Source organism: Pan troglodytes, chromosome 20 (genome assembly GCF_028858775.2).
Source record: "Pan troglodytes isolate AG18354 chromosome 20, NHGRI_mPanTro3-v2.0_pri, whole genome shotgun sequence".
Taxonomy (NCBI): Eukaryota; Metazoa; Chordata; class Mammalia; order Primates; family Hominidae; genus Pan; species Pan troglodytes.
In genome coordinates this window covers 491,916-506,590 of record NC_072418.2, presented here as the reverse complement: position 1 = coordinate 506,590, position 14,675 = coordinate 491,916, and positions in this window count along the sequence as shown.

Here is a 14,675-nt window from a genome sequence, read left to right as displayed (position 1 = left end):
AGATGGCGAAGTAGTTAGTTCCATGTTTATGGAGATGGCAGTGTAGATATTTTCATGTTTATAGAGATGGCGGTGTAGATATTTCCATGTTTATAGAGATAGCAGTGTAGATATTTACATGTTTATACAGGTGGCTGTGTAGATATTTGCATGTGTATACAGATGGCATTGTAGATATTTCCATGTTTATACAGATGACTGTATAGGTATTTCCATGTTTTTACAGATGGCAGTGCAGATATTTCCATGTTTATAGAGATAGCGATGTAGATATTTCCATGTTTGTACGGATGGCGGTGTTGATATTTCCATCTATACAAAGATGGCCGTGTAGATATTTCCATGTTTATACAGATGGCGGCATAGATATTTCCATGGACATGCAGATGGCGGTGTAGATATTTCCATGTTTATACAGATAGCGGTGAAATTATTTCCATGTTTACACAGATGGTGGTGTAGATATTTCCGTGTTTATACACATGGCGGAGTAGATACTTCCATCTTTATGGAGATGGCAGTGTAGATATTTTCATGTTTATAGAGATGGCGGTGTAGATATTTCCATACTTATAGAGATAGCGGTGTACATATTTCCATCTTTCTACAGATGGCAGTGTAGATATTTCCGTGTTTATACAGGTGGCCATGTAGATATTTCCATATTTATACAGATGTCTGTGTAGATATTTCCATGTGTATACAGATGGTATTGTAGGTATTTCCATGTATATACAGATGGTGGTGTAGATATTTCCATGTTTATTCAGATGACTGTGTAGATATTTCCATGTTTTTACAGATGGCAGTGTAGATATTTCAATGTTTATAGAGATGGCGCTGTAGATATTTCCATGTTTAAACAGATAACGGTGGAGATATTTCCATGTTTATACAGACAGCAGTGGAGATATTTCCATGTTTATACACATAGCGGTGCACATATTTCCATGTTTATTGAGACAGCGGTGTAGGAATTTCCATGTTTATACAGATAGCGGTGCAGATATTTCCATGTTTACACAGATGCCTATGCAGATATTTCCATATTTATACAGAGGGCTGTGTAGATATTTCTATGTTTATACAGATGGCAGTCTAGATATTTCCATGTTCCTACACATGACTGTGTAGGTATTTCCATCTTTATACAGATGGCTTTGTAGATATTTCCATGTTTATAGAGATAGCGGTGCAGATATTTCCATGTTTATACAGATAGCGCTGTATATATTTCCATGTTTATACAGATCGTGGTGTAGATATTTCCGTGTTTATACACAGGGTGGAGTAGATACTTCCATCTTTATGGAGATGGCAGTGTAGATATTTTCATGTTTATAGAGATGGCGTTGTAGATATTTCCATATTTGTAGAGATAGCGGTGTAGATATTTCCATCTTTCTACAGATGGCAGTGTAGATAATTCCATGTTTATACAGATGGCCGTCTAGATATTTCCATATTTATACAGATGTCTGTGTAGATATTTCCATGTGTATACAGATGGTATTGTAGGTATTTCCATGTTTATACAGATGGTGGTGTAGATATTTCCATGTTTATTCAGATGACTGTGTAGATATTTCCATGTTTTTACAGATGGCAGTGTAGATGTTTCAATGTTTATAGAGATGGCGCTGTAGATATTTCCATGTTTATACAGATAACGGTGGAGATATTTCCATGTTTATACAGATAGCGGTGTAGATATTTCCATGTTTATAGAGATAGCGGTGTAGGTATTTCCATGTTTATAGACATAGCGGTGTAGATATTTCCATGTTTATATAGATTGCGTTGTAGATATTTCCATGTTTATACCGATAGCGGTGTTGGTATTTCCACGTTTATACAGATAGCGATGTAGATATTTCCATGTTTATACAGCTCGCGGTGCAGATATTTTTATCTTTATACAGATGGCATTCTACATATTTCCTTATACACACAGATGCCGGTGTAGATGTTTCCATGTTTATACAGATGGCAAAGTAGTTAGTTCCAAGTTTATGGAGATGGCAGTGTAGATATTTTCATGTTTATAGAGATGGCGGTGTAGATATTTCCATGTTTATAGAGATAGCATTGTAGATATTTACATGTTTATACAGATGGCTGTGTAGATATTTCCATGTGTATACAGATGGCATTGTAGATATTTCCATATTTATACAGATGACTGTATAGGTATTTCCATGTTTTTACAGACGGCAGTGCAGATATTTCCATGTTTATAGAGATAGCGATGTAGATATTTCCATGTTTGTACGGATGGCGGTGTTGATATTTCCATCTATACACAGATGGCCGTGTAGATATTTCCATGTTTATACAGATGGCAGCATAGATATTTCCATGGACATGCAGATGGCGGTGTAGATATTTCCATGTTTATACAGATAGCGGTGTAGTTATTTCCATGTTTACACAGATGGTGGTGTAGATATTTCCGTGTTTATACACATGGCGGAGTAGATACTTCCATCTTTATGGAGATGGCAGTGTAGATATTTTCATGTTTATAGAGATGGCGGTGTAGATATTTCCATACTTATAGAGATAGCGGTGTACATATTTCCATCTTTCTACAGATGGCAGTGTAGATATTTCCGTGTTTATACAGATGGCCATGTAGATATTTCCATATTTATACAGATGTCTGTGTAGATATTTCCATGTGTATACAGATGGTATTGTAGGTATTTCCATGTATATACAGATGGTGGTGTAGATATTTCCATGTTTATTCAGATGACTGTGTAGATATTTCCATGTTTTTACAGATGACAGTGTAGATATTTCAATGTTTATAGAGATGGCGCTGTAGATATTTCCATGTTTCAACAGATAACGGTGGAGATATTTCCATGTTTATACAGACAGCAGTGCACATATTTCCATGTTTATACACATAGCGGTGTACATATTTCCATGTTTATAGAGACAGCGGTGTAGGTATTTCCATGTTTATACAGATAGCGTTGCAGTTATTTCCATGTTTACACTGATGCCTATGCAGATATTTCCATATTTATACAGAGGGCTGTGTAGATATTTCTATGTTTATACAGATGGCAGTGTAGATATTTCCATGTTCCTACACAGGACTGTGTAGGTATTTCAACCTTTATACAGATGGCTTTGTAGATATTTCCATGTTTATAGAGATAGCGGTGCAGATATTTCCATGTTTATACATATAGCGCTGTATATATTTCCATGTTTATACAGATCGTGGTGTAGATATTTCCGTGTTTATACACAGGGCGGAGTAGATACTTCCATCTTTATGGAGATGGCAGTGTAGATATTTTCATGTTTATAGAGATGGCGGTGTGGATATTTCCATATTTGTAGAGATAGCGGTGTAGATATTTCCATCTTTCTACAGACGGCAGTGTAGATAATTCCATGTTTATACAGATGGCAGTGTAGATATTTCCATATTTATACAGATGTCTGTGTAGATATTTCCATGTGTATACAGATGGTATTGTAGGTAATTCCATGTTTATACAGATGGTGGTGTAGATATTTCCATGTTTATGCAGATGACTGTGTAGATATTTCCATGTTTTTACAAGTGGCAGTGTAGATTTTTCAATGTTTATAGAGATGGCGCTGTAGATATTTCCATGTTTATACAGATAACGGTGGAGATATTTCCATGTTTATACAGATAGCGGTGTAGATATTTCCATGTTTATACAGATAGCGGTGTAGGTATTTCCATGTTTATAGAGATAGCGGTGTAGGTATTTCCATGTTTATAGACATAGCGGTGTAGATATTTCCATGTTTATATAGATGGCGTTGTAGATATTTCCATGTTTATACCGATAGCGGTGTTGGCATTTCCACGTTTATACAGATAGCGATGTAGGTATTTCCATGTTTATACAGCTCGCGGTGCAGATATTTATATCTTTATACAGATGGCATTGTACATATTTCCTTATTCACACAGATGCCGGTGTCGATGTTTCCATGTTTATACAGATGGCGAAGTAGTTAGTTCCATGTTTATGGAGATGGCAGTGTAGATATTTTCATGTTTATAGAGATGGCGGTGTAGATATTTCCATGTTTATAGAGATAGCAGTGTAGATATTTACATGTTTATACAGATGGCTGTGTAGATATTTCCATGTGTATACAGATGGCATTGTAGATATTTCCATGTTTATACAGATGACTGTATAGGTATTTCCATGTTTTTACAGATGGCAGTGCAGATATTTCCATGTTTATAGAGATAGCGATGTAGATATTTCCATGTTTGTACGGATGGCGGTGTTGATATTTCCATCTATACACAGATGGCCGTGTAGATATTTCCATGTTTATACAGATGGCGGCATAGATATTTCCATGGACATGCAGATGGCGGTGTAGATATTTCCATGTTTATACAGATAGCGGTGTAGTTATTTCCATGTTTACACAGATGGTGGTGTAGATATTTCCGTGTTTATACACATGGCGGAGTAGATACTTCCATCTTTATGGAGATGGCAGTGTAGATATTTTCATGTTTATAGAGATGGCGGTGTAGATATTTCCATATTTATAGAGATAGCGGTGTACATATTTCCATCTTTCTACAGATGGCAGTGTAGATATTTCCATGTTTATACAGATTGCCATGTAGATATTTCCATATTTATACAGATGTCTGTGTAGATATTTCCATGTGTATACAGATGGTATTGTAGGTATTTCCATGTATATACAGATGGTGGTGTAGATATTTCCATGTTTATTCAGATGACTGTGTAGATATTTCCATGTTTTTGCAGATGGCAGTGTAGATATTTCAATGTTTATAGAGATGGCGCTGTAGATATTTCCATGTTTAAACAGATAACGGTGGAGATATTTCCATGTTTATACAGACAGCAGTGGAGATATTTCCATGTTTATACACATAGCGGTGTACATATTTCCATGTTTATAGAGACAGCGGTGTAGGTATTTCCATGTTTATACAGAAAGCGGTGCAGATATTTCCATGTTTACACAGATGCCTATGCAGATATTTCCATATTTATACAGAGGGCTGTGTAGATATTTCTATGTTTATACAGATGGCAGTCTAGATATCTCCATGTTCCTACACATGACGGTGTAGGTATTTCCATCTTTATACAGATGGCTTTGTAGATATTTCCATGTTTATAGAGATAGCGGTGCAGATATTTCCATGTTTATACAGATAGCGCTGTATATATTTCCATGTTTATACAGATCGTGGTGTAGATATTTCCGTGTTTATACACAGGGCGGAGTAGATACTTCCATCTTTATGGAGATGGCAGTGTAGATATTTTCATGTTTATAGAGATGGCGGTGTAGATATTTCCATATTTGTAGAGATAGCGGTGTAGATATTTCCATCTTTCTACAGATGGCAGTGTAGATAATTCCATGTTTATACAGATGGCCGTGTAGATATTTCCATATTTATACAGATGTCTGTGTAGATATTTCCATGTGTATACAGATGGTATTGTAGGTATTTCCATGTTTATACAGATGGTGGTGTAGATATTTCCATGTTTATTCAGATGACTGTGTAGATATTTCCATGTTTTTACAGATGGCAGTGTAGATTTTTCAATGTTTATAGAGATGGCGCTGTAGATATTTCCATGTTTATACAGATAACGGTGGAGATATTTCCATGTTTATACAGATAGCGGTGTAGATATTTCCATGTTTATAGAGATAGCGGTGTAGGTATTTCCATGTTTATAGACATAGCGGTGTAGATATTTCCATGTTTATATAGATGGCGTTGTAGATATTTCCATGTTTATACCGATAGCGGTGTTGGTATTTCCACGTTTATACAGATAGCGATGTAGATATTTCCATGTTTATACAGCTCGCGGTGCAGATATTTATATCTTTATACAGATGGCATTGTACATATTTCCTTATTCACACAGATGCCGGTGTCGATGTTTCCATGTTTATACAGATGGCGAAGTAGTTCCATGTTTATGGAGATGGCAGTGTAGATATTTTCATGTTTATAGAGATGGCGGTGTAGATATTTCCATATTTATAGAGATAGCGGTGTACATATTTCCATCTTTCTACAGATGGCAGTGTAGATATTTCCATGTTTATACAGATTGCCATGTAGATATTTCCATATTTATACAGATGTCTGTGTAGATATTTCCATGTGTATACAGATGGTATTGTAGGTATTTCCGTGTATATACAGATGGTGTTGAAGATATTTCCATGTTTATTCAGATGACTGTGTAGATATTTCCATGTTTTTACAGATGGCAGTGTAGATATTTCAATGTTTATAGAGATGGCGCTGTAGATATTTCCATGTTTAAACAGATAACGGTGGAGATATTTCCATGTTTATACAGACAGCATTGGAGATATTTCCATGTTTATACACATAGCGGTGTACATATTTCCATGTTTATAGGGACAGCGGTGTAGGTATTTCCATGTTTATACAGAAAGCGGTGCAGATATTTCCATGTTTACACAGATGCCTATGCAGATATTTCCATATTTATACAGAGGGCTGTGTAGATATTTCTATGTTTATACAGATGGCAGTCTAGATATTTCCATGTTCCTACACATGACGGTGTAGGTATTTCCATCTTTATACAGATGGCTTTGTAGATATTTCCATGTTTATAGAGATAGCGGTGCAGATATTTCCATGTTTATACAGATAGCGCTGTATATATTTCCATGTTTATACAGATCGTGGTGTAGATATTTCCGTGTTTATACACAGGGCGGAGTAGATACTTCCATCTTTATGGAGATGGCAGTGTAGATATTTTCATGTTTATAGAGATGGCGGTGTAGATATTTCCATATTTGTAGAGATAGCGGTGTAGATATTTCCATCTTTCTACAGATGGCAGTGTAGATAATTCCATGTTTATACAGATGGCCGTGTAGATATTTCCATATTTATACAGATGTCTGTGTAGATATTTCCATGTGTATACAGATGGTATTGTAGGTATTTCCATGTTTATACAGATGGTGGTGTAGATATTTCCATGTTTATTCAGATGACTGTGTAGATATTTCCATGTTTTTACAGATGGCAGTGTAGATTTTTCAATGTTTATAGAGATGGCGCTGTAGATATTTCCATGTTTATACAGATAACGGTGGAGATATTTCCATGTTTATACAGATAGCGGTGTAGATATTTCCATGTTTATAGAGATAGCGGTGTAGGTATTTCCATGTTTATAGACATAGCGGTGTAGATATTTCCATGTTTATATAGATGGCGTTGTAGATATTTCCATGTTTATACCGATAGCGGTGTTGGTATTTCCACGTTTATACAGATAGCGATGTAGATATTTCCATGTTTATACAGCTCGCGGTGCAGATATTTATATCTTTATACAGATGGCATTGTACATATTTCCTTATTCACACAGATGCCGGTGTCGATGTTTCCATGTTTATACAGATGGCGAAGTAGTTAGTTCCATGTTTATGGAGATGGCAGTGTAGATATTTTCATGTTTATAGAGATGGCGGTGTAGATATTTCCATGTTTATAGAGATAGCAGTGTAGATATTTACATGTTTATACAGATGGCTGTGTAGATATTTGCATGTGTATACAGATGGCATTGTAGATATTTCCATGTTTATACAGATGACTGTATAGGTATTTCCATGTTTTTACAGATGGCAGTGCAGATATTTCCATGTTTATAGAGATAGCGATGTAGATATTTCCATGTTTGTACGGATGGCGGTGTTGATATTTCCATCTATACAAAGATGGCCGTGTAGATATTTCCATGTTTATACAGATGGCGGCATAGATATTTCCATGGACATGCAGATGGCGGTGTAGATATTTCCATGTTTATACAGATAGCGGTGAAGTTATTTCCATGTTTACACAGATGGTGGTGTAGATATTTCCGTGTTTATACACTTGGTGGAGTAGATACTTCCATCTTTATGGAGATGGCAGTGTAGATATTTTCATGTTTATAGGGATGGCGGTGTAGATATTTCCATACTTATAGAGATAGCGGTGTACATATTTCCATCTTTCTACAGATGGCAGTGTAGATATTTCCGTGTTTATACAGATGGCCATGTAGATATTTCCATATTTATACAGATGTCTGTGTAGATATTTCCATGTGTATACAGATGGTATTGTAGGTATTTCCATGTTTATACAGATGGTGGTGTAGATATTTCCATGTTTATTCAGATGACTGTGTAGATATTTCCATGTTTTTACAGATGGCAGTGTAGATATTTCAATGTTTATAGAGATGGCGCTGTAGATATTTCCATGTTTAAACAGATAACGGTGGAGATATTTCCATGTTTATACAAACAGCAGTGGAGATATTTCCATGTTTATACACATAGCGGTGTACATATTTCCATGTTTATAGAGACAGCGGTGTAGGAATTTCCATGTTTATACAGATAGCGGTGCAGATATTTCCATGTTTACACAGATGCCTATGCAGATATTTCCATATTTATACAGAGGGCTGTGTAGATATTTCTATGTTTATACAGATGGCAGTCTAGATATTTCCATGTTCCTACACATGACTGTGTAGGTATTTCCATCTTTATACAGATGGCTTCGTAGATATTTCCATGTTTATAGAGATAGCGGTGCAGATATTTCCATGTTTATACAGATAGCGCTGTATATATTTCCATGTTTATACAGATCGTGGTGTAGATATTTCCGTGTTTATACACAGGGTGGAGTAGATACTTCCATCTTTATGGAGATGGCAGTGTAGATATTTTCATGTTTATAGAGATGGCGGTGTAGATATTTCCATATTTGTAGAGATAGCGGTGTAGATATTTCCATCTTTCTACAGATGGCAGTGTAGATAATTCCATGTTTATACAGATGGCCGTGTAGATATTTCCATATTTATACAGATGTCTGTGTAGATATTTCCATGTGTATACAGATGGTATTGTAGTTATTTCCATGTTTATACAGATGGCGGTGTAGATATTTCCATGTTTATTCAGATGACTGTGTAGATATTTCCATGTTTTTACAGATGGCAGTGTAGATGTTTCAATGTTTATAGAGATGGCGCTGTAGATATTTCCATGTTTATACAGATAACGTTGGAGATATTTCCATGTTTATACAGATAGCGGTGTAGATATTTCCATGTTTATAGAGATAGCGGTGTAGATATTTCCATGTTTATAGACGTAGCGGTGTAGATATTTCCATGTTTATATAGATGGCGTTGTAGATATTTCCATGTTTATACCGATAGCGGTGTTGGTATTTCCACGTTTATACAGATAGCGATGTAGATATTTCCATGTTTATACAGCTCGCGGTGCAGATATTTATATCTTTATACAGATGGCATTGTACATATTTCCTTATTCACACAGATGCCGGTGTCGATGTTTCCATGTTTATACAGATGGCGAAGTAGTTAGTTCCATGTTTATGGAGATGGCATTGTAGATATTTCCATGTTTATACAGATGACTGTATAGGTATTTCCATGTTTTTACAGATGGCAGTGCAGATATTTCCATGTTTATAGAGATAGCGATGTAGATATTTCCATGTTTGTACGGATGGCGGTGTTGATATTTCCATCTATACAAAGATGGCCGTGTAGATATTTCCATGTTTATACAGATGGCGGCATAGATATTTCCATGGACATGCAGATGGCGGTGTAGATATTTCCATGTTTATACAGATAGCGGTGAAGTTATTTCCATGTTTACACAGATGGTGGTGTAGATATTTCCGTGTTTATACACTTGGTGGAGTAGATACTTCCATCTTTATGGAGATGGCAGTGTAGATATTTTCATGTTTATAGGGATGGCGGTGTAGATATTTCCATACTTATAGAGATAGCGGTGTACATATTTCCATCTTTCTACAGATGGCAGTGTAGATATTTCCGTGTTTATACAGATGGCCATGTAGATATTTCCATATTTATACAGATGTCTGTGTAGATATTTCCATGTGTATACAGATGGTATTGTAGGTATTTCCATGTTTATACAGATGGTGGTGTAGATATTTCCATGTTTATTCAGATGACTGTGTAGATATTTCCATGTTTTTACAGATGGCAATGTAGATATTTCAATGTTTATAGAGATGGCGCTGTAGATATTTCCATGTTTAAACAGATAACGGTGGAGATATTTCCATGTTTATACAAACAGCAGTGGAGATATTTCCATGTTTATACACATAGCGGTGTACATATTTCCATGTTTATAGAGACAGCGGTGTAGGAATTTCCATGTTTATACAGATAGCGGTGCAGATATTTCCATGTTTACACAGATGCCTATGCAGATATTTCCATATTTCTACAGAGGGCTGTGTAGATATTTCTATGTTTATACAGATGGCAGTCTAGATATTTCCACGTTCCTACACATGACTGTGTAGGTATTTCCATCTTTATACAGATGGCTTTGTAAATATTTCCATGTTTATAGAGATAGCGGTGCAGATATTTCCATGTTTATACAGATAGCGCTGTATATATTTCCATGTTTATACAGATCGTGGTGTAGATATTTCCGTGTTTATACACATGGTGGAGTAGATACTTCCATCTTTATGGAGATGGCAGTGTAGATATTTTCATGTTTATAGAGATGGCGGTGTAGATATTTCCATATTTGTAGAGATAGCGGTGTAGATATTTCCATCTTTCTACAGATGGCAGTGTAGATAATTCCATGTTTATACAGATGGCCGTGTAGATATTTCCATATTTATACAGATGTCTGTGTAGATATTTCCATGTGTATACAGATGGTATTGTAGTTATTTCCATGTTTATACAGATGGCGGTGTAGATATTTCCATGTTTATTCAGATGACTGTGTAGATATTTCCATGTTTTTACAGATGGCAGTGTAGATGTTTCAATGTTTATAGAGATGGCGCTGTAGATATTTCCATGTTTATACAGATAACGTTGGAGATATTTCCATGTTTATACAGATAGCGGTGTAGATATTTCCATGTTTATAGAGATAGCGGTGTAGATATTTCCATGTTTATAGACGTAGCGGTGTAGATATTTCCATGTTTATATAGATGGCGTTGTAGATATTTCCATGTTTATACCGATAGCGGTGTTGGTATTTCCACGTTTATACAGATAGCGATGTAGATATTTCCATGTTTATACAGCTCGCGGTGCAGATATTTATATCTTTATACAGATGGCATTGTACATATTTCCTTATTCACACAGATGCCGGTGTCGATGTTTCCATGTTTATACAGATGGCGAAGTAGTTAGTTCCATGTTTATGGAGATGGCAGTGTAGATATTTTCATGTTTATAGAGATGGCGGTGTAGATATTTCCATGTTTATAGAGATAGCAGTGTAGATATTTACATGTTTATACAGATGGCTGTGTAGATATTTGCATGTGTATACAGATGGCATTGTAGATATTTCCATGTTTATACAGATGACTGTATAGGTATTTCCATGTTTTTACAGATGGCAGTGCAGATATTTCCATGTTTATAGAGATAGCGATGTAGATATTTCCATGTTTGTACGGATGGCGGTGTTGATATTTCCATCTATACAAAGATGGCCGTGTAGATATTTCCATGTTTATACAGATGGCGGCATAGATATTTCCATGGACATGCAGATGGCGGTGTAGATATTTCCATGTTTATACAGATAGCGGTGAAGTTATTTCCATGTTTACACAGATGGTGGTGTAGATATTTCCGTGTTTATACACTTGGTGGAGTAGATACTTCCATCTTTATGGAGATGGCAGTGTAGATATTTTCATGTTTATAGGGATGGCGGTGTAGATATTTCCATACTTATAGAGATAGCGGTGTACATATTTCCATCTTTCTACAGATGGCAGTGTAGATATTTCCGTGTTTATACAGATGGCCATGTAGATATTTCCATATTTATACAGATGTCTGTGTAGATATTTCCATGTGTATACAGATGGTATTGTAGGTATTTCCATGTTTATACAGATGGTGGTGTAGATATTTCCATGTTTATTCAGATGACTGTGTAGATATTTCCATGTTTTTACAGATGGCAGTGTAGATATTTCAATGTTTATAGAGATGGCGCTGTAGATATTTCCATGTTTAAACAGATAACGGTGGAGATATTTCCATGTTTATACAAACAGCAGTGGAGATATTTCCATGTTTATACACATAGCGGTGTACATATTTCCATGTTTATAGAGACAGCGGTGTAGGAATTTCCATGTTTATACAGATAGCGGTGCAGATATTTCCATGTTTACACAGATGCCTATGCAGATATTTCCATATTTATACAGAGGGCTGTGTAGATATTTCTATGTTTATACAGATGGCAGTCTAGATATTTCCATGTTCCTACACATGACTGTGTAGGTATTTCCATCTTTATACAGATGGCTTTGTAGATATTTCCATGTTTATAGAGATAGCGGTGCAGATATTTCCATGTTTATACAGATAGCGCTGTATATATTTCCATGTTTATACAGATCGTGGTGTAGATATTTCCGTGTTTATACACAGGGTGGAGTAGATACTTCCATCTTTATGGAGATGGCAGTGTAGATATTTTCATGTTTATAGAGATGGCGGTGTAGATATTTCCATATTTGTAGAGATAGCGGTGTAGATATTTCCATCTTTCTACAGATGGCAGTGTAGATAATTCCATGTTTATACAGATGGCCGTGTAGATATTTCCATATTTATACAGATGTCTGTGTAGATATTTCCATGTGTATACAGATGGTATTGTAGTTATTTCCATGTTTATACAGATGGCGGTGTAGATATTTCCATGTTTATTCAGATGACTGTGTAGATATTTCCATGTTTTTACAGATGGCAGTGTAGATGTTTCAATGTTTATAGAGATGGCGCTGTAGATATTTCCATGTTTATACAGATAACGTTGGAGATATTTCCATGTTTATACAGATAGCGGTGTAGATATTTCCATGTTTATAGAGATAGCGGTGTAGATATTTCCATGTTTATAGACGTAGCGGTGTAGATATTTCCATGTTTATATAGATGGCGTTGTAGATATTTCCATGTTTATACCGATAGCGGTGTTGGTATTTCCACGTTTATACAGATAGCGATGTAGATATTTCCATGTTTATACAGCTCGCGGTGCAGATATTTATATCTTTATACAGATGGCATTGTACATATTTCCTTATTCACACAGATGCCGGTGTCGATGTTTCCATGTTTATACAGATGGCGAAGTAGTTAGTTCCATGTTTATGGAGATGGCAGTGTAGATATTTTCATGTTTATAGAGATGGCGGTGTAGATATTTCCATGTTTATAGAGATAGCAGTGTAGATATTTACATGTTTATACAGATGGCTGTGTAGATATTTCCATGTGTATACAGATGGCATTGTAGATATTTCCATGTTTATACAGATGACTCTATAGGTATTTCCATGTTTTTACAGATGGCAGTGCTGATATTTCCATGTTTATAGAGATAGCGATGTAGATATTTCCATGTTTGTACGGATGGCGGTGTTGATATTTCCATCTATACACAGATGGCCGTGTAGATATTTCCATGTTTATACAGATGGCGGCATAGATATTTCCATGGACATGCAGATGGCGGTGTAGATATTTCCATGTTTATACAGATAGCGGTATAGTTATTTCCATGTTTACACAGATGGTGGTGTAGATATTTCCGTGTTTATACACATGGCGGAGTAGATACTTCCATCTTTATGGAGATGGCAGTGTAGATATTTTCATGTTTATAGAGATGGCGGTGTAGATATTTCCATACTTATAGAGATAGCGGTGTACATATTTCCATCTTTCTACAGATGGCAGTGTAGATATTTCCATGTTTATACAGATGGCCATGTAGATATTTCCATATTTATACAGATGTCTGTGTAGATATTTCCATGTGTATACAGATGGTATTGTAGGTATTTCCATGTATATACAGATGGTGGTGAAGATATTTCCATGTTTATTCAGATGACTGTGTAGATATTTCCATGTTTTTACAGATGGCAGTGTAGATATTTCAATGTTTATAGAGATGGCGCTGTAGATATTTCCATGTTTAAACAGATAACGGTGGAGATATTTCCATGTTTATACAGACAGCAGTGGAGATATTTCCATGTTTATACACATAGCGGTGTACATATTTCCATGTTTATTGAGACAGCGGTGTAGGAATTTCCATGTTTATACAGATAGCGGTGCAGATATTTCCATGTTTACACAGATGCCTATGCAGATATTTCCATATTTATACAGAGGGCTGTGTAGATATTTCTATGTTTATACAGATGGCAGTCTAGATATTTCCACGTTCCTACACATGACTGTGTAGGTATTTCCATCTTTATACAGATGGCTTTGTAAATATTTCCATGTTTATAGAGATAGCGGTGCAGATATTTCCATGTTTATACAGATAGCGCTGTATATATTTCCATGTTTATACAGATCGTGGTGTAGATATTTCCGTGTTTATACACAGGGTGGAGTAGATACTTCCATCTTTATGGAGATGGCAGTGTAGATATTTTCATGTTTATAGAGATGGCGGTGTAGATATTTCCA